Raw genomic sequence first — 18,009 nt, 5'->3', positions numbered from 1 at the left:
TGCAAATCTATCTGATTGTAGATAAGACAGTCATAGCCCCCAGGGTTGATTTTGGGGGCAGCCCCTACACAGATTGGAACAGCAGGTTTGGCCCTCTTGAGTTTACTTGGACCTTCATCTGAGCTTTGTATCAGTTTCTCTCACGTGCATAATAAGCTCCATATATCTTTCATCTAAGAGATAAGCTATGATTTGTTGCATGTACACGCATGAGAAGCTGTAAATCTATATGGCTATAAATGTGGCAGTCATATACCCCAAGAGTAATTTGGGGCAGCCCTTATGTGACGCCCTGGCAAAACCAGGTAGTCACAAATAGGCCCCCACATAACACCTTCCCTCACAAGGAAACACTCAGCCAACCAGAAACCCTAGTCACCCCCTCTTAGGGAAAGATAGACACAGCAGTGGGCGTGACCAGGCGGTTGGGACACGTCCACCCAGGGGTCCAGATAGCCCGTGGTGGGAAAAACAGTAGTTAGTGAAGAGAAAGTGTGGAGAGTGCAGTTTGGAGAGGAGTGTGGGCTGGAGCTCCAGCAGGAAATTTCAAGTTGAACGGTACCAGGGTAGGAGCCTTGGTGCCACTGGCTAGGAGGCAGACAGTGGTCTCCATCAGCAGGAGACGGGAAGACGGCTCGGCAGAACCGAGGTGGACCGGTACAGGGTTGAAGCCCGCCGGTACTGACACAGGGAACTGACCGGAAACCATAGCACAAAGGGGGGTACTCGGACCCTGAAGCCAGAACCGTAAACAAGCGGACTGGTTAATTCTCCGATTGAGGCCAGGACTAGAGGTTCTGTCCCACCCAAAGTCCCTCATAGAAGACAACAGCCCACCGATAGGGATTAGAGGTCACCGCCAGGGGCCATAGATCCCACGGGCCAGCGTCTGTGGGCACGGCTCCTTAGGCCACATCCAGCCAGGAGTGGACTCCTGAATTTCAGACTAGGAAGTCCACCTTACACAAACAGTGCAGAGGAAAAGGATAGAGACCACCAGCCGGGTGGGGGACTCGAATGCAACTGGCCGCGGCACCGGCCACCAGCACCTTGGTTTACCAGAGACTTGTGTGATTTATTAACTGTGAGTAAACAAACATTCCCTGTGGTCGCTATACCCTGCACCAGAGCCTCTGGGTCCCGGGGCCACCATCCCTACCCACGAAGGGGTTAACAACTAGCTGCCGCAACATCTCCCCCGGGTGCCCTACAACAGCAGCGGTGATGTCCCACTTCACCACACACCGTGGGTGGCGTCACAAACTTACTACGGCCTAGCCCGTACATCTACGTCCCCCCATTTATTCGGCGTGTCCGCGAGACCCCCGGGTCCGGAGACCCTTGAGCCACCACCCCAGAAGGCTCAGACCCTGCTGTCACGGGGGCGGCACACCCCGAAACTTGGCGTCACGAACAGGATACTTACCCATCCACTTACCTTGTGGAAGTGCGCCTTGTATTGGACAGTCAGCGGTGATCCATTGCAAAATTTTCAGAAGTCGTCATTTTGCCGCCATTTTGGGCGCAAAAACTACAGCTTAGCAACTTCTTCCCCGAGAAAAGGGTGCGAAAGCCGAAGCCCCGCCCCCTTTGAACGCAGCCAGAAAGCAAGCTGGAAGTCAAAAAACGAAACTAACAGGCCGCAGAAAGAAGTGCCGGCAAAAGACCAAGGGGGGGCGGGTGAAGATTCTGCGACATGTGACCAAGCAGATAAAGGGCAGGGACTCCAGGACCCTGCCACCCTTCTTGTTCCTGGATACCACCAACCGTGCAGCATGGCCGACCCGTCTGGCAAGCCCGAAGTGAAGGAGCCTGTGCCCGGAACAGCCGACTGGGTGGAAGCCCAGACGGAACGCATGTGCCGCCGGATCCAGGCACAGGCGAGCTTTCTGCTCAAAAGATGGATGGCTGAGATGGCGGAGTTGGCCGCAGCCGTTCGGGCCCGTGAAGTGGAAGCAGCCTCGGAGGAGCGGGTAAGCGACCCACGCCCCTATGTCACCCAGGGACCGGCCGACCAGGCTGAGGGGCCCGGTCTGCCCCTGCCCGCCATGCTACCCCCCTCGCCGCCCGTACCTGTTGCTGACACCCCGCTCGGTCCGCTGCCACCAAAACCGGCAGCGATACCCGTTCCGTCGGCCCGCGAGGACTAGCCAGCGGAAGCCGCCAGCAGCGAGCCCGTCACTGCCCCAGCACCCATACCGGCTCCACGCCAGACCAACGCCCGTCCGGTGCCCTGTCCGGTACTGAACGCGACATCGATCCCGGTCCTGCAGGACGCAGCACCTGAGATAATGGCCCCGGCAGTCCGCACGGCCACAGTTGAGGCGGTCCCCGACCGAAAGCCAGCACCACAAGCAACGCTGGCCGCTCCCAGACTCCCGGCCTCGGCTGAGGCACAGCGGGGATGTAGCTGCAGGGCAGCAGAGCGGGCCACGTGACAGCGGGGTCCCCCATTGCCAAAGGTGCCAGTCGTAGCCGGCATGGAGGGACTCAGTTTGGACCCGTCCCCCGCGCAGGTTGAACCAGAGCAGGCAGCAGATGCTCTGTACTGGGAGCGGCAGCGGCACCAGCTGGGTAAAGAGATTGCTGCCCGAGAGAAACGAAAGGTGGAGGTCCTGTCTCGGACCTACACAGAAAAGGACAACTTGAGAAACGCCACTTTCCAGGTGAGGGGCCCAACGTATGAAGGCCAGGTCCGGCACTTTAACCCCCAAAAGGGGTAGGGCTTCATATACGAACTGGGCCTGGAGGCCAAAATATTCGTGTCCCAGAGGGATGTGGCCCCTCATCTGCCTGTTGGCCACCCTGACCGGGACCTGGAACCCGGAGAGCTTGTGACATACACCCGGCACTGCGGAGAGAGGGGGTGGTTTGTCCTCGATGTCAGGAGGTGGGTGAGAATGGGTGCCCAGCTGCACACCCACCCCTCTCCGCCACTCTCCAGTCCCGATTATGATGAAGATGAGTAGGTAGCGTTTCCCGGCTACCTCTCCTGCAAAGTCCCCGTTGGGACCGTCTGTTGATCCTGTTGCAGTTCCTGTGTTTCAGTTAAAAAAAAAGACAATGGCTTTGAACTTGCGGGCCAGCCCATAAACTTTTGGGTTTTGTAAATAGCCCCCGACCAACCTTCTCACCATGCCGCAGTCTCTGGAGAGGCTGATTGGAGGATGGGCCTGCAGTAGAGTCGGCCGAGGCCCTGTCACCAGCGAAATCGGTGACTACCGTCTGGGTCAGGGGTCCCCTGGACGTGGGGCCCTTGAAAAGACTGCTGGGTAAGGAACTTTTTACCCGGCCCGTTTGGGCAACACCTGGACCTACCCTGGACTTGGGCAAGGGGTGCGCACCAGTGCTTAGCGGTGGCACCAGGGGGCAGGTTGTTTTGGGTGGGTGAGGTGAGAAGGACCCGGTCCGTCCCGTCCCGGTTTTATATGTGCAACGTAAAGTAACATGCTTCCCATATGGGAAGAAATCATAAGCATACTTGATTGTAAATATGTTATTATAATTGTAAATTGTTAACCGTTTTATCTTTTTCCAGTTCAATAAATGGTGGTGATCGGACAGCCCGCGGATGGTCTGTATTAAACCAAGGGGGAATGTGATGCCCTGGCAAAACCAGGTAGTCACAAATAGGCCCCCGCATAACACCTTCCCTCACTAGGAAACACACAGCCAACCAGAAACCCCAGTCACCCCCCCTTAGGGAAAGATAGACACACCAGTGGGCGTGACCAGGCGGTTGGGACACGCCCACCCAGGGGTCCAGACAGCCCGGGGCGGGAAAAACAGTAGTTAGTGAAGAGAAAGCGTGGAGAGTGCAGTTTGGAGAGGAGTGTGGGCTGGAGCTAAGTGTAGCTCCAGCAGGAAAGTTCAAGTTGAACAGTACCAGTGTAGGAGCCCTGGTGCCACTGGCTAGGAGGTAGATGGTGGTCTCCGTCAGCAGGAGACGGCTCGGCAGAACCGAGGTGGACCAGGACAGGATTGTAGCCCGCCGGTACCGACATGGGGAACCGACCCAGAAACCATAGCACAAAGGGGGGTAATCGGACCCTGAAGCCAGAACCGGAAACAAGCAGACTGGTTAATTCACTGATTGAGGCCAGGACTAGAGGATCTGTCCCACCCAAAGTCACTCATCGAAGACAACAGCCCACTGATAGGGATAAGATATCACCGCCAGGGCCCATAGATCCCACGGGCCAGCGACTGCGGGCACGGCTCCTTAGGCCACATCCAGCCGGGAGCGGACTCCTGAGTTTCAGACTAGGACAGTGATGGCGAACCTATGGCACGCATGCCAGACTGGGCACGCAGAGCCCTTTGTGCTGGCACACACGCTATCCCCACATTCAGCCACTTTGAACTGTCGGTGTGATCGCGCTGGCCGTTCAAAGTGGTGTTTAGCAGAGAAGACATTTCTCCTCCCTCTGACACTCCTCCTCTCCTGGGCCGCAGGACTGTTGCCTAGGAGACGGAGGAGTGTCAGTAAGCAGCGCCGGCGTCTTGTGGCCGCACAGGAACTGAACTGACTGAGGACCCAGCGGCGCACAGCAGTGGAGCGAGTGCTGGAAGGTGAGTTTTTCTTTATTTTTAAGCTGTGTGCGGCTGTGCCAAGGTGTGGGAGACAGTGCCAACACGGGGCTAACAGACAGAGCACGGGGAAAACAGAGCACAGGGCAAACAAACAGAGCACGGGGCAAACAGGGCAAACAGAGCACGGGGCAAACAGAGCATGGGGAAAACAAACAGAGCATGGGGCAAAGAAACAGAGAACGGGGCAAACAAACAGAGCACGGGGCAAACAAACAGCACGGGGCAAACAAAGAGAGCACGGGGCAAACAGAGCACGGGGCAAACAGAGCATGGGGTAAACAGAGCACGGGGCAAACAGAGCATGAGGCAAACGAAGCAAACAAGCAGAGCACAAGGCAAACGGGGCAAACAAACAGAGCACGGGGCAAACAAACAGAGCACGGGGCAAACAAGCAGAGCACGGGGCATACAGAGCACGGGGCAAACATGGCTGCAAGGATGGGGGAAGCATGCAAAGATGGAAAGAATCGTGCAAAGATGGGGGAAACGTGCAAAGATGGGGGAAACATGGCTGCAAGGATGGGGGTAAACATGACTGCAAGGATGGGGGTAAACATGACTGCAAGGATGGGGGGAAACATGGCTGCAAGGATGGGGGGAAACATGCCAGGAAGGGGTACATTTACCAGAATGGGGGGAAACATGAAAGGATGGGGGGAAACATGCCAGGATGGGGGAATATGAACATACCAGGATGGGGAAAAATGCCAGGATGGGGAACATTTAGCAGGAAGGGTGACATTTATCAGGGAGGGGTACATTTACCAGTATGGGGGATACATTTACCAGGATGGGGGGAAACATGCCAGGATGGGGGTACATGAACATGCCAGGATGAGGAAAAATGCCAGGATGGGAAACATTTAGCAGGAAGGGTGACATTTATCAGGATGGGGTACATTTACCAGGATTGGGTACGTTTACCAGGAAAGGGTACATTTACCAGGATAAGGGAACATGCCTGGGATGGGGTCATTTAACAGCATGGGGGAACATGCCAGGATGGGATACATTTACCAGGATGGGGTACATTTACCAGGATGGGGTACATTTACCAGAGTGGAGGACATTTACCAGGAATGGGGTACATTTACCAGGATGGGGAATATGCTGGGATGGGGTACAATAACCAGGATGGGGCCATGATGGGGAGAAATATACCAGAATGTAGGAAATATATATCAGTATGGGGGACATGTTTACCAGGAAGTGGCCAGGAAGGGGGACAGAACTACACAATGAAGGGGAGGGGAGCAACTCGTACATCTTTATGGGATTTCAAGATGTTCAGACTTTGAAATGTAGATGTGGATTACAGGGTGAAATCTGATTGTATTCCATGCTAAAATCTCTGTCTAATATGCTGCAATTTTTTCCAGAAAGATCAATCCAACTGCTGTGTCTGGGCAGGGGCTGAGCTTCAATGTGTGGTAAGCATGCATGAGCATGATGCCCCTTGCTGAAGAAAAGAGAAGATTGCAAAGGTAAGGTTACAATCAATTATTTACATAATAGGATTGGTTGGCACTTCGAAAAAAAAAACTGTTTAGGGCTACAGTTTGGGCACTCGGCCTGTGAAAGGTTCGCCATGACTGGACTAGGAAGTCCACCTTACACAAACAGTGCAGAGAAAAAGGATAGAGACCACCAGCCGGGTGGGGGACCCGAATGCAACCGGCCACGGCACCGGCCACCAGCACCTTGGTTTACCAGAGACCTGTGTGATTTATTAACTGTGAGTAAACAAACACTCCCTGCGGTCACTATACCCTGCACCAGAGCCACTGGGTCCCGGGGCCACCATCCCTACCCACGGAGGGGTTAACAACTAGCTGCCGCAACATCTCCCCCGGGTGCCCTACAACAGCAGCGGTGGTGTCCCACTTCACCACACACCGTGGGTGGTGTTGCGAACTTACTATGGCCTAGCCTGTACATCTACGTCCCCCCATTTATTTGGCGTGTCCACGAGACCCCCGGGTCCGAAGACCCTCGAGCCACCACCCCAGAAGGCTCGGACCCGAGCAGTGCCGGCTGCTGGCACGGGGGCAGCACACTTACACATATTGGAACAGCAGATTTGGCACACTTGAGACTACTTGGTCCTTTATTTAACTTTGTACCAGTTTCCATCACTTTCTACAGATCTTTAGTGTAGGTGGGAGATGGCCTCTGATTTGTTGAATGTATAAGACCCTGCAAGGACCATGTTGTTTGTTTTGAGAAGCTGTAAATATATCTAGTTGTACCGTGTTTCCCCGAAAGTAAGACAGTGTCTTACATTCTTTTTACCCCTGTGACGTATCAACCGGCTGTATAACAAAGGACCGGTATGTTTTGCAGAAGCATGGGTGCTCTGCAATGTGAAGTTGGCTGGGACCTGGGGTTCCACAGGATTGCATTACATGCAGAGCCATGAAAGGGTGTGTGATGCTGATTACACACTCCTTACCACCTGTGGGTGTGGCTCCAGGGGTTAAAGCAATCCTGTCTCTGAACCTAGGTGGAGTGTGTCTAGGGCAGTCTAGATAAAGACTAGCTCCAGATGTCCAGTGTGTGGACTGGAAACAAGTGAGAGCAGAGCCGGGAGCTCTGGGTGTATCAGCCTGTGTGGAGGCTGAACACAAGGCTCTAATATTGAGTCTGAGGTGAGTGCAGCCAAGCCAGGCCAGGGCTGTAGGGCCGAATCTCTCCAGGAGGAGAGACAGACAGGGGTCTGCAGAGGGCCCTGGGTGCTGGAAGGAACCTTGGCTAGAGTTGTACGCTGGCAGGAGCCAGAGAGAGGGGAAGTTGCTAAAACTTCCATAATGGACTTATTGTTTATGTTTGAGGGCAGTTTATGCTGAGTGTTTTTAAATAAACTGCCGGAATTTCTATGAGAGACTGTGTACGTGTGTTGCTGAAGCTACCTCACACCGCTGCAAGCGAGTGGAACCCCCACGTTGCAGGGCGCAATGTTTCACCCCCAAAAGTCCCACTATGTCTTACTTTCGGGGTATGTCTTATATTGGAAAAAAATCCCACAGCAATCTCAGCAAGTCTCCATGCAATGTACCGTATGGGGACTTGCCGCGATTGCTGCACATGAGGGCACTGAGGCCGTGTTTTTGTATGTTGTCCGTGGTCCTGATGGATCACGGACAACATTACTGCAACATTTCTCGGTGGCCGAATGTTCGGCTGAGCGCCCGACCGCCGGCATGTGACAGCTCTCAGCTGAGCGCTCGGCCGCCGGCGTGTCAGGGCGCTCAGCTGGGCGCTCGGCCGCCAGCGTGTCAGGGCGCTCAGCTGGGCGCTCGGCCGCCGGCGTGTCAGTGCGCTCAGCTGGGCTCTCGGCCGCCGGCGTGTCAGGGCGCTCGGCTGGGCGCCCGACCGCCGGCATGTGACGGCTCTCAGCTGAGCGCTCGGCCGCCGGCATGTCAGGGCGCTCGGCCGCCGGCGTGTCAGGGCGCTCGGCTGGGCGCCCGACCGCCGACATGTGACGGCTCTCAGCTGGGCGCTCGGCCGGTACTGTAAAGAAGAACTGGGCACTCGGCCGCCGGCATGTCAGGGCGCTCAGCTGAGCGCTCGGCCGCCGGCATGTCAGGGCGCTCAGCTGAGCGCTCGGCCGCCGGCATGTCAGGTCGCTCAGCTGAGCGCTCGGCCGCCGGCATGTCAGGGCGCTAAGCTGGGCGCCCGGCCGCCGACGTGTAAGGGCGCTCGGCTGGGAGCCCGACCGCCGGCATGTGACGGCTTTCAGCTGAGCGCTCGGCTGCCGGCATGTCAGGGCGCTCAGCTGAGTGCTCAGCCGCCAGCGTGTCAGGGCGCTCAGCTGGGCTCTCGGTCGGTACTGTAAAGAAGAACTGGGCGCTCGGCCGCCGGCATGTCAGGGCGCTCAGCTGAGCGCTCGGCCGCCGGCATGTCAGGGCGCTCAGCTGGGCGCTTGGCCGCCGGCATGTTAGGGCGCTCAGCTCAGCACTCTGCCGCTGGCGTGTATGGGCGCTCAGCTGGGCGCTCGGCCGGTACTGTAAAGAAGAAAAAAAATAAATAAATGCTTTCCGTTTACTATGTCTTACTTTCGGGGTACGTCTTACATTAGCCGACCCCCCCAAAACCCCCACTACGTCTTACTATCGGGGGTGTCTTACTATCGGGGAAACACGGTAGATATGGCAGTCATAGCCCCCAGGGGTAATTTTGGGAACAGCCCTTACATAGATTAGAAATGCAGCTTTGGCAGCTACTTAGTCTTTCATCTGAGCTCTGTAGTATTCCTGATACTTTCATAATATGCTCCACAGATCTCTTGTCTAGGTGGGAGATATTCTCTGATTTGTTGCATGCACAATTCCCTGCAAAGGACACGTTTGTTTTCAGAAGCAGTTTATTTCTCTGCTTGTGGCAGATGTGGCGCCCCTGACCTGGTCAGGCACCACTGAGTACTGCACCCATGTTGGGTCAGTACAAAACAGGTAATCCCAGAGGCTGACTAGGGTGTGGACACACAGACACGAAGTAACCAGGAACACACACAGCTTAGAGGGGACCCCTGGGCAGTCCCAGTGACGGGGCGTGGCCCTCGCATCCCAGCTAGTGGTGGGTGTGGGACTGGAAACGGAGAGGCAGCCGAAGGAGTAGGAGTGGAGGAGCCGCGTCTGGAGGGCAGAGCAGAGCAGCAGGGCCTTGCCAGACACTGCACCTGTCAGTGGCTGCTGACGGGAGAGAAAGGCTACCCGTTGGTGCCGCCTGAAAACCACCTAGGGCAGTATCAAGAGGTGGTTGAGTAAGGGGACCACTGGTAGTCCAAGCCTGCACGGGGAAACAGGTCCCCAGAGCAGGGGCCCATTCAGTTGGCCTGCCAAACCTGCTGGTGAGGGCACTTTATGCGCCTCACCAACCACAGAGAGTCCGCAGCTACAGCAGCAACGAGGGGGCCCATAAGGAGGATTGAGCCAGGAGCCATCTTACCTTGTTCCATGCTGCCTGCAAATGGGCCAGAAAGGTGAAAACAGCAGTTGCGACTTCCCTGGGTGATTCCAGCAATACTACAAGTAGGAGTCACCCCAAACAAGAAGGGCAAGGAAGGCGAGTCAGCAGTCACCCCTACATCAGCCGAAGGGATATCTGGTTCCACCTGGCTCATCATAGCATCTCCCGGGTTAACTCACCCCTGCCACCTGAAAGTGAGTAAAAACCCTGAAAGACTTTGCTGCTTGTGTGTGAGTTCTTCTGCGACCTGAGGTACTACACATTTACACTGAGCCCCTGGGGCCAGCCTCACTCTCGGTAGGCCATAACATCAGACTGCATTTACCATCAGCCCCAGATGCTCTCTAAACTGCAGTGGTGGTCACCCCCTGACCGCAATTACCGAGAGTGGCATCACGATTCCCATAGAAGTTAACCTGACTAACCTGTGGCCAGAAGATTCCCAGCACATGGAGTCCCTGACGATCCTGAGGCGACCTGAAGGTAATGCGGGGCTCCACATCTGGCATCACGAACAGGATCAGGACTAGACCTGTTAAGACAGGTGACCATGTGCCTTGGCGGTCCGTTTGAAAAATTTGAAGCACCGCCATGTTGCCAACGAAGAAAGCGCGCCAAAAAAACAACAGTAGCCCGCGCAAGAAGAAGTAACCGCCCACGAAGAGGTGTGGCTACCCAGAGAACTCCTGAAGCGCTCAGGCGGAGTGCACGGGGGAGATGAGGGCAGATCTGACCCTGAACGCCGAGAAGGTTCTCGTCTGCTGCAAGAAACAAAACTTAGAGAGAGCAGAGAGGACCTGGTGAGCAGCGACAGCGCAGAGAGAATAGCGTCCGCACGCGGTGAACCAGAACCAGGCTCCGCTGCATGGTGGGACTGGGAGCTCACCCAGTTCTGCGACCGTCTGCAAGCAAGAATAATGCAGCAATTGATGGAAGGGCGCTCAGAGCTCCGGGAGCTGGCAGTGGCGGTTCGGGCCTACGAGAAGCGGACCGCGCGACAAGTGCCACACCGGGAGGTGACCACCCAGACCCCGATGCTGATGCCTTTGGGTGAGTCCCACGCTGCCTCTGCCCGCTTGGGTTTGCTGACCCTGCCGGCGCTGCTACAAGAAACGATCCCTGCTGCAAGGCCCGCTGAGACCCCAGCTGCGACCCCCTGCTACAACGCCGCGTCCGGCCAGACCAGACCAGGTCGCAGCAGCGTCCCGTCCGGCCAGACCAGACCAGGCCGCAGTAGCGTCCCGGCCGGCCAGACCAGACCAGGCCGCAATGCCATCTACCCCAGCCTGCAAATCAGAGGCAGCCACCACGCCCTAGCCGCCGACCGAAGAATCGGGTCCTGCATCCCCACCAGGAGAAGACCCTGTGTTCCTACGGCTTAAAGAACAGCTGAGTGCATGATTCTCCAAGGACCTGGTGGACAGATACATAGTCCTCAGGCGGTCACCTGGACATGGAGTGGTCCAAATGTGGCGCCCTGGACTAGCCAGGTCATCACAGGTACTACAACACACACCCCCACCCCGAGACAGGCACATCAGCCAGACACAAAATCCTTGTTGCCTCCCTCCAGGGGCTGATGTCCACACCAGGTGGGGTGGAGCCAGGCAGTTGGCCCCACCCACTGAGGAGTTCACAGTCCTGGAGGCGGGAAAGGAAGTCAGATCAGTTAGGGAAGTGGAAGAGAGAGGAGTGAAGTGAGGAGTAAACTGACCGTGTCCGGGTGTGTGGCCCGGGCACTAAGAGCAAGGTTGGCAGACGGTGGTGGCCGTCTGCAGGAGAGGTAGATCAACACGGAACCGTAGGACCGGGGTCGGGCGGTGGCCCGCCAGTACCGAACCGGGGAGCGAAGTGAAGCCAGCACACACAGGCAGGGCCTGGGGACCCCGACCAGGCTTGGAGTCGCCATTAGAGGTCAAATCCGTCAGTGACCGGAACCCCAGGGGTTTCCTAACAGCCAAGACCCGATTGAAGGCAACCGTCTGACCAGCAAAAGGAAATACAGCTACCGCCACAGCTAGAGTTCCAAGGGCCAGAGCCTGCGGGCAAAAGGGCTCCTCTGGCACATATACACGCTGGGGAGCGGGTTACCAGTGGGAATCCATCGGGACCGAACATACACAAAGGTGCAGGGAAAGGCAGTCACCACCAACCGTCCGGGAGAAGTCACAGCAGCCGGCTGCGGGACCCGTCCATCCAGCCGTTTGGTTTACCAGAGACTTTGTGTACATTTGTGGCTGAGTGAGTACAACCGTGCCGTCCGGCACCGCGCGGCGCAGTCCAGGCGACCCTGCACTTTGCCAACCCTGCCTCCCCATCACCTCACCAGGCCCCGGGACCACCAATCCCCTACCCACGGAGGGGGGAAAACAACATCCCAGCTGCTCCCTGCCATCGCTCCCGGGATCCCCGTCACCAGCAGCGGTGGTGCCCAACCTCACCACAACCCGTGGGTGGCGTCACGGACCAAATCCCCAAACCAAACTACCCCCCTTTCACTCACGAGCGAGGAGTGTCGCTCGAGCCCCCGGATCCGGCCTACCGCTCGAGCCACCGAGCAGCCATCGCAGCAGCGCCGGACCCGAGCGTTAGAGAGCACAGCGCAGCGGCGTCCTCCCCGCCCGCGACACAAGCAGCTGCCGTGGCTAGGAAGAGCCCACCACCCTGGCCCTCCGATGAACGTCCATCCCTAGCGCTGCTGCCGGAGTCACTGGAGAAGTGCTTAAGATCACTAAGGGGGAGGAGGAGAGGCCTGGAGGCTGAAGTGCTGATTCCTGAGCAGCCGGAGGAGGACGCAGCACCCTTTAAAATTGAGGGAGGCCCGGAGGTTGAGATGTTGCCCTACTCCTGCTGGGAAGAGGTTCCAACACCCCCTGCTGAGGAAGAGCTGACTATCTTCATGCCCAGCCTGTACGTGACTTGGGAGCCCGCAGACAGCGAGGTGGCGGTGATGCGGAGACCAGCCAGCAGAGTGCGGCGCCGCGGGAGAGCAAGACCACCCCCTGGACACGAAGTAACCAGGAACACACACAGCTTAGAGGGGACCCCTGGGCAGTCCCAGGGAGGGGGCGGTGGCCCTCGCATCCTAGCTAGTGGTAGGTGTGGGACTGGAGACGGAGAGTTGTGCAGAGGCAGCTGAAGGAGTAGGAGTGGAGGAGCCGCGTCTGGAGGGCAGAGCAGAGGAGCAGTGCCTTGCCAGACACTGCACCTGTCAGTGGCTGCAGGCGGGGGAGAAAGGCTACCCAGTGATGCCGCCTGAAAACCACCTAGGGCAGTAGCAAGAGGTGGCTGAGTAAGGGGACCACCGGTAGTCCAAGCCCGCACGGGAAACAGGTCCCCAGAGCAGGGGCCCATTCAGTTGGCCTGCCAAACCTGCTGGTGAGGGCACTTTATGCGCCTCACCAACCACACAGAGTCCGCAACTACAGCAGCAACGAGGGGGCCATAAGGAGGATTGAGCGAGGAGCCATCTTACCTTGGTCCACGCTGCCCGCAAATGGGCCAGAAAGTGGAGAACGGCAGTTGCAACTTCCCTGGGTGATTCCAGCAATACTACAAGTAGGAGTCACCCCAAACAAGAAGGGCAAGGAAGGTGAGTCAGCAGTCACCCCTACATCAGCCGAAGGGTGACCCCTGCCACCTGAAAGTGAGTAAAAACCCTGAAAGACTTTGCTGCTTGTGCGTGAGTTCTTCTGTGACCTGTGGTACTACGCACTTACACTGAGCCCCTGGGGCCAGCCTCACTCTTGGGAGGCCATAACATCAGACTGCATTTACCATCAGCCTCAGAAGCTCTCTAAACTGCAGTGGCGGTCACCCCCTGATCGCAATTACCGAGAGTGGCGTCACGATTCCCATAGAAGTTAACCTGACTAACCTGTGGCCAGAAGATTCCCAGCACGTGGAGTCCCTGAAGACTCTGAGGCGACCTAAAGGTAATGCGGGGCTCCACACAGACATCGCCCTTAGGGTTTTCCAGATTGTACACCAACACTTCAGGCTTCTATCCTGGAGGAAGCTGCGTCAACATCAAATGCACAGCTTGGTGTTAAAGATTAATTTTACAGACCATAAATTAAATGTGACTTCTGAGCTCCATTTGACTGGCATTGGTTGAACTCGATGTAACAAAGAAGAATGAAATGCCTGTCCCCATACCTCAACCTGTGGGTGGGCCTCATAGCATATAATGTGAGTGTTTGTTTGAGCACATGGTCTGACAGAAAGAGAGAGACAGTATCAGGGGGAGACTGCCCCTGGAGGGGGTGACAGCCACCTGGAGGGGGGCTGTATGTGTGTCGCGGGCGGGGAGAGCGCTGCGCTCACCACGCTCGGGTCCGGCGCTGCTGCTGCTGCTGCTCGGTGGCTCGAGCGGTGGGGCGGATCCGGGGACTCGAGCGGCGCTCCTCGCCCGTGAGTGAAAAGGGTGGGGATTGGATTGTGGGGATTTGGTTATTGTCCGTGACGCCACCCACGGTTGTAGTGATATTGGTGACACCACCGCTGCTCTGGACGGGGATCCCGGGAGCGATGACTGGGAGCAGCCTGGATGTTAGTTCTCCCCTCCGTGGGTAGGGGGTTGGTTGTCCCGGGGCCCGGTGATGGGGTAGGGATGGATGGCAGGCGGGTTACGGGGCCTGGCGAGGTGCAGGGTCGCGGGGGCAGCGCTGTGCCGCACGGCACGGTGGTACTCACTCAGCCATTGATGAGGACACAGTTCTCGGTAAAACACACGGCTGGATGGACGGGTCCCACAGACGGCTGCGGTGTTTCTCCTCCCGGCAGGTTGATGGTGACTGCCTTTCCCTGCACCTGTGTAACGTGTACGGTTCCAATGGGTTCCCACAGGTAACCCGCTCCCCAGCTTGGATGGGTGCTGAAGGAGCCCCTTTTGCCCGCAGGTTCTGGCCCTGGGAACTTTAGCCTTGGCGGTGACTGTGTTTCCCTCTCTCGGTTGGACTGTTGCCTTCTGACAGGACTTGGCTGCTGGGAAACCCAGGAGGTTCCCTTCGCTAACGGATTTGGCAAATTTACGGCAACTCCTAGCCTTGCCGGGGTCCGTAAGCCCCTGCCGGATGGTGCTGGCTTCTCTTTGCGTACCGGTCCGGTCCACGGTCCTTATGGTTAGCTCCAATAGGCCACTCCTGCAGACGGTCACCACCGTCTGCCAACCTTGCTGATCCGTCCAGGCCACACACCCGGACCAACTTCAGTCTGCTCCTCTACCACTTTCCTTCCTCTCACTTCCACTTCCAAAACTGAACTCCTCACTTTTCCCGCCTCCAGGACTGTGAACTCCTCGGTGGGCGGGGCCAACCGCCTGGCCCACCCCCCTGGTGTGGACATCAGCCCCTGGAGGAAGGCAACAAGGGTTTTTGTCTGACTTCGGTGTGCCTGACCGGGAGTGTGGGGTGTGTTGGTGTTGTGCTTGTGACGTCCTGGCTTGTCCTGGGCGCCACATTCCCCCTTAGTAAAATTCAGACAATCCCCGGGCTGCCCGTCCATCACCGGTTTTATTTTCCCAAACTGGAAAAGATAAAAGGTAAAACATATTACAAGTATAATAACATCTTCCCACATCGGGAGATACTCTTACTTAAACGTTGCAAAACGGTTACGGCTTCCGCTCTCTCCCACCCAAGTAACCTGGCCCTGATGCTGCCCCTAAGCAAACAGGCAGCACCCCTTGACCCCAGTCCAGCACAAGCTACCCGAGCGGGTTCTGTCTTTTTCAGGGGACCCATGTCTATGGGGAACCCCTGAAACCCCCGGAGGATCGCCACTGGTAGTGGCGGGCCTGGGCCATCACTGCCCTCCAGGCCTATCCTCCAAATCAGCCTCTCCGGAGGCGGTAATGGTTTCAAACCATAAAAACATCATTTTTATTTACAGACCACAAGTTCGTGGTTGCCCTGCCAGTTCTCGGGCTTGTCCGTAGTAGTTCCTACGCATTGATTGCAAACAATCCCCACGGGGACAACAGTGCTTCGTAGCCAACGGGCCACCACAAACAAAACTGTAGGGTCCCAACGGAGACCTACCGTAGGGTCCCAACGGGGACTGTCAGCTGGGTCCCAGGGGCCATCCACAACACCTGGCTCCGGTACAGCTTCCTCCTGCAGCTTTCCCACAGTCCACCATCGAACAGCACGAGCCCCCAACGCCACCCTCACACAGGGGTGACACTGTCCCACAGGACTCCATTTTCAGCTGCTGATGATGCGGGTACGACTGCTCCTCCAACCGGACTCCTTAGCCTTGAGGGCCGTCTGGAACGTCAGCAGAGTCCCAATGGGGACCGACAGCAAGGTAACCGGGAACCACTACCATGCTCTAACTTCTCTTTCTTAATCAGCAATCCCGCAGCGCAGCTGCCTTTGCTGCCGATCCCGGTGCGGAGCACTTTCTGCTTGCTCCGGTTCAGGCGGTGTGGGGGACGGGCCCAGCCGGAGTCCCCCTGTGCCGGCTACGACCGGTACCTTCGGTAATGAGGGACCCCGCTGTGACATGGCCTGCTCTGCCTCCTGGCAGCTGCATCCCCGCCGTGCCTCTGGTGCATCTTTGCTGACGGGCTCAGCCTTCGGCTTCTTCCATGGAAGTGGATCAGGGCGGTCACGAGCTTCTGCTGCAGGTCAGTCCGCCGGGGCAGATAGGCAGGGTACCGCTACCGGTGATGGTGATGGTGGTAGCGGGTCTAGTGGCGGGGCAGCAGCAGCCAACACGGGGAGTGGGGGAGGTAGCAGGGAGAGCGGGTATGGACCGGGTCCCTCGGCCGCGATGACCGACCCACTAGGGGTACAGGGGCGTGGGTCACTTACCCTCCCTTCCAAGACTCCCTCCACCTGGTGCTGGTTTCTCTTTGCGTACCGGTCCGGTACCGCCTGGCCACCGCCCGTCCACGGTCCTTATGGTTAGCTCCAGTAGGCCACTCCTGCAGACGGTCACCACCGTCTGCCAACCTTGCTGATCCGTCCGGACCACACACCCGGACCAACTTCAGGCTGCTCCTCTACCACTTTCCTTCCTCTCACTTCCACTTCCAAAACTGAACTCCTCACTTTTCTCGCCTCCAGGATTGTGAACTCCTCGGTGGGCGGGGCCAACCGCCTGGCCTACCCCCCTGGTGTGGACATCAGCCCCTGGAGGAAGGCAACAAGGGTTTTTGTCTGACTTCGGTGTGCCTGACCGGGAGTGTGGGGTGTGTTGGTGTTGTGCTTTGGACGTCCTGGCTTGTCCAGGGCGCCACATGTGTACTAACCGGGTTCAGTGTGCGGAGGCACCTATGCCTTCAAAAGAAACCTTGAGAGGAAGGAAGACCACCTTGGGGCAATGGTGTTCCCTGAAGTGGGTGTGCATGTCGAGGGTGGGGGCGCAGACCATGTCGGGGGGCTACTCGAGGAGCTCGGATCCAGGATCGCGGCTGGGGCTCGAGTGGCAGCCGGATCTGGGGCTTGTGCAGCGGCCCATTGCCCAAACAATAATAAAAAGAAAAGGGAATATTTACAGGGGAGAGAGTTTTTCAGTGATGCCACCCGTGGGTTGCGGTGATGGTTGGTGACACTGCCACTGCCTTGGTATGGGACTCCCGGGGCTGATGGGGCCTGCAGCAGGATAGTATCCCCTCCACGGGTAGGGGAGGTGTTGTCCCGGGGCCCAGGTGTGCAGGGAAGGATGCTGCGGAGCGTATTCTGCAGGGCTGGACCGGGTGGTATTGGTGTACTCACAGTTCCAGCGGAATTCACACAGAGACCGAATGGTAAACCAAATTGCCAGTGACCGGTGACCTCCGGCGGGTGTATTCGGGTCCCACACCCTAGTACAGCAAACAGGGGTCCCTTCCTCCTGCACTTAATGTTTGTGTCCTTGGTTTGACTACTCCGCTTGGAACGGGGAAGTCCACTCCCGGTGATTCTGTGTGTTGGGAGCTGTGGCCCGCGAGAACTGATCCGTGGAAACTTAGCAGGCAATTGAGGAGCCCTATCCCCCTCGTTGGGCTTCCGTCTCACTCTCTGGGCTTACTGGTGGGACAAGACGTGGAATCTTGTCCCCGGCTGGCTAATTGACAAGGGGCTTGAAGCTATCCTCACCCTAGGGCAGTGATGGCGAACCTATGGCACGTGTGCCAGACTGGGCACACAGAGCCATTTTTGCTGGCACGCGCACTGTCACCATACTGAGCCTCTTTGATCTGCTGGTGTGATCGCGCCAGCAGATCAAAGTGGTGTTGAGCAGAGGAGACATTTCTCCTCGCTCTGACACGCCTCCTCTCCTGGGCTGCAGGCCTGTTGCCTAGGAGATGGAGGAGCGTCAGTAGGCGGCGCCGGCGTCTTGTGGCCGCGCGGGAACTGAACTTACTGAGGACGCAGCGGCGGAGCGAGTTCTGGAAGGTGAGGTGTTTTTTTTTTTTTAAAAAAAAAAGCTGCGTGTGGCTGTGCCAAGGTGTGGGGG

The 18,009-nt window shown here is 57.3% G+C and overlaps 1 protein-coding gene across 3 annotated transcripts in view; it reads right to left on the bottom strand.

Annotated features, from left to right (window-relative positions):
• SCUBE3 (signal peptide, CUB domain and EGF like domain containing 3) overlaps positions 1–18,009 on the bottom strand; it is a 1,252,506-nt gene that overhangs the window by 543,016 nt on the left and 691,481 nt on the right. The gene's annotated exons all lie outside the window — the stretch shown is intronic.

This window comes from Anomaloglossus baeobatrachus, chromosome 2 (genome assembly GCF_048569485.1).
Source record: "Anomaloglossus baeobatrachus isolate aAnoBae1 chromosome 2, aAnoBae1.hap1, whole genome shotgun sequence".
Taxonomy (NCBI): domain Eukaryota; kingdom Metazoa; phylum Chordata; class Amphibia; order Anura; family Aromobatidae; genus Anomaloglossus; species Anomaloglossus baeobatrachus.
Note: the sequence above shows the minus strand (reverse complement) of the source record. Positions and strands in the feature narration are given on the sequence as shown.